Source organism: Gossypium arboreum, chromosome 2 (genome assembly GCF_025698485.1).
Source record: "Gossypium arboreum isolate Shixiya-1 chromosome 2, ASM2569848v2, whole genome shotgun sequence".
NCBI classification, from domain to species: Eukaryota; Viridiplantae; Streptophyta; class Magnoliopsida; order Malvales; family Malvaceae; genus Gossypium; species Gossypium arboreum.
In genome coordinates this window covers 2,863,807-2,867,671 of record NC_069071.1, presented here as the reverse complement: position 1 = coordinate 2,867,671, position 3,865 = coordinate 2,863,807, and positions in this window count along the sequence as shown.

Below are 3,865 nucleotides of genomic sequence, written 5' to 3'. Positions count from 1 at the left end.
ATAACATTGCCTTATTTGGAAAATTTCGTTTTTGAGTAGTAGCGAATATGGCATTTGAACGACGTACATTATTTGTTTGGAATAAAAAAAATCAAGCGATCCAAGTCGGGCAAGTATGTTGGGTTAATGTATGATATGATTTAAATTAGATAAAACAAAAATATAACATAGAGTACGTAATAACAACACAAATACAATATTATACAAGCAAATGGCAATAACGAAAATATGAATAAACTAATTATACCATACACAATGGCAATAATCACATAACATATGTAACTTGAATACTAATCATTAATAATCAAAGACAAGTGAATTAAAAATATTATAACGCAAATTAAAATGACTAAAATGTAAAACAAATTTCAAAATAATTAATAAATGAATTTAAAATAAATAATGAGAAAAGAAATTTAATCAACAATGTACAAAACAATTTAAAAATAGAATATATGTACCCATATATATAGTAGGTAAGGAATAAATAATATATATAAAATAGACCAATATAAAATATATGCATAAAGCAAGTTAAAATAAATAATAAGAATTTAAACAAACAATACATTAAAATAAGTTGGAATAGATGTAAAGTAAATAACATATAAAATATTTTAAATAACACATAGGTGAAATATTATTTTTTTAAAAGTTAATAAATGGATTAAATAGATTTAGGACATGGTTGAAAACGAGTTAAAATTTGGGGTACAAAATTATAAATACTGAAAAGTTAATCAGGGACCTAATAAAAAACCAAACAAAATCTGAGGGTTAGAATTAAAAAAAAACAAAAGAAAATTGGAAATGGGGGCCGATTGAATGGAGTTGCGAATGGAAAGAACTAAACGCACAAATATCCCTTTTAGGGAGAATTCACAACCCCCTCACTACACTCATGGTATCTTTTCAAATGATTTTAAAAAAGTTTCCTACTTTTCTATTCTGCTGGTCCCTTTTTCAAGAAAAAAAAAACCAAAAACTCTTTCCTTTCCCCTTTTCATTTTCACTTCTCTGAAACAAACCTCTCTCTCACCAAGTTCAAGTGAAAAAGCTCCTATTTCGCCCTCTGAGTACTCGTCCCTCTCTTCTTTTCCATGGCCTAAACGAGAAACCTAAGGGGTTTCGTGGCCCTTTTGGATCGGGGAATCTCCGATGGGGGCAGAACGCGAAGAATAGGTAAGTTTTCAGCCCCTCTTTTGTTTTTTATTTTTATATTTTTAAAATATTTAACACAGAAAATAAAATAAAAAAAATCTAAAGAAAGAAAAAAAAACCAAGGAAAGAAAATATGAAAACAACCTTTTTTGTTCTCTTTTTTATTAATAATCTGTGTAATACAATCCCCTTTTTTGTATTTGAAAACAAAACCTCCTTTTTGTTTATTGATTTGCAGTAAATTTGAAAGGAAACTAAGAAGAAGTTAAAACGAAATGAAAACAACTAAAATGAAATCGAAGATCCACCTTTCTGCGTTTTTTCTCTTGATTGCTAATTTTTTTTTTGGATTTTTTTTGCTGGATTTTTTTGCTCTTTTTTTCTTCAAATCGGAGAATCCTCTTTTTTTTTTTGTGTTCCTTTTTCATTTCTACCATTTTGCTTGTTTTTTATGCCATTTACAGGTAGTGGGTGAAGAAGGAACAACCACCAATGTTTTTGGCCTAAAAATCTGGGAAGTGGGTGCCCCAAATCACGTAATCTGTCTGAAGGACCAAATCACAAATGCAGCAAAAGTTTTGGGGCTAAATGTAATTTTTAGAAAATTTAGGGTTAAAATGTAATTTAAGAAAAGTTTAGGGGTTTAAGATGTAAATTTTTTTGAATTTTTTTTTAAATTTTTTTATTTTATTTTTTTGAAATTTTGGAACTTAAACATGAATTCTAGTCGAACAAAAATTTAGTGCTTACAGCTGCCCCTCTTTGCTCATCATTGTGAAACAAGGATAGTGCAAAGACTTAAAAGCACTAAATTTTGTTCAAATGTCCAATCTTTATTCTTTATTGAAAAACAAGAAATTGAAAATAGCTCGGAATGTGACCCGAAGTTCAACTTACCTCTCGAATTATGAGTTGATCTTTGAAAAAGCAAAAAAAAATTGAAAATATCTCAGCGTGTGACCTAAGGTTTAACTCACCTCTCGCAATATGAGTTGATTATTTTTTTTGAAAAACAGAAATTGAAAATACCTCAGGGCGTGATTTGAGGTTCAACTCACCTCTCGCAATATGAGTTGATTGATTTTTTTGAAAAGTAGAAATTAAAAATACCTCAGTATGTGAACCGAGGCTCAACTCACCTCTCGCAATATGAGTTGATTTTTTTGAAAGACAGAAATTGAAAATACCTCAACGTGTCTTGAGGCTCAACTCATTTCTCGCAATATGAGTTGATTTTTTTGAAAGACAAAAATTGAAAATACCTCAACGTGTCTTGAGGCTCAACTCACCTCTCGCAATATGAGTTGATTTTTTTGAAAGACAGAAATTGAAAATACCTCAACGTGTCTTGAGGCTTAACTCATTTCTCGCAATATGAGTTGATTTTTTTTTGAAAGGCAGAAATTGAAAATACCTCAATGTGTCTTGAGGCTCAACTCATTTCTCGCAATATAAGTTGATTTTTTTAAAAGACAAAAATTGAAAATACCTCAACGTGTCTTGAGGCTCAACTCACCTCTCGCAATATGAGTTGATTTTTTTGAAAAATAGAAATTGAAAATATCTAGGCGTGTGACCCGAGGCTCAACTCATCTCTCGCAATATGAGTTGATTTTTGAAAAACCGAAATTGAAATTACCTCAGCGTGTCCTGAGGCTCAACTCACCTCTCGCAATATGAGTTGATTTTTTTGAAATAGAAATAAAAACATCAGAATACCAAAACATGTTATCTGGTGGAACTCAGGTGTCTTTTTAATTCAGTACAGCTATCATCACGTCCTCTCGCTCTACTGGAGTACCTGTAGATGTCATGCATAACGTTATCATGATATGCATATGTTTGTCTTAAATGCCTTTATGCCTACATGATTATGCTATGCGCCTTTGGCATGTTTGTCTTATGTCTTTTTTCATCACGATTTTTTTTTGTGATGATCTACATTCATTTCTTCGGCTCTTGACTTTCTATTTAGGCCCTGTACCCATCCTCAAGTTTTTACAAGTAATCAACGTTTCTCAGATGCCCCTAGTCGAGCTTTGTCCTTACCTTGAGACTCTTGTACTTATCAAATTCTTATCCGGGTAATGCTTAACATTTCTTTTGTCTAGAGTATGTCATTTCACATTTATCATTTAAATAAACCAAATAATGAGATACATGAAAATGGTCAGGTAGGAATAAAGGAATACCTCACATTTATTTATTTCAAATGTAGCAAACAAAGAAAATTAACCAATGATAGTGAAAAAGTGTCATAAAGAGAAAAGGGATCGCATTCAATGGATACAAATGCTCTAGATATTCAACACATGAACTCTTCCACGTTTCTTATCAAGAATCTTTTCAAGCATGGCTTCTTGCGTAGAAGATTTTGAGCTACTGAAAAATGCTTCAAATGCTGTAGTCTCACTGTTTGACCCACCGTTCAACCCCCTTGCTTTTTAAACCCGGGTTTGCTTCATTAGAATGCCCTTTCGGGTTTTCATTCTAATCCTTTGTGTTAATCAAGACGCCCTTTTAGGGTTTTCACCTTGATCCCTTTTTTTTTTGAATTTTTTTATTTTTTTTTCAGGCATAATATTTGTAACGCCCCCACGCCCGAAACCGTCACCAGAGTCAAGCTTGAGGTGTTACTAAACTTATCTTACCTTTTAAACAACTCTAAATCACTTATTTTAATTTTCGGAATAAACTGTTTTCT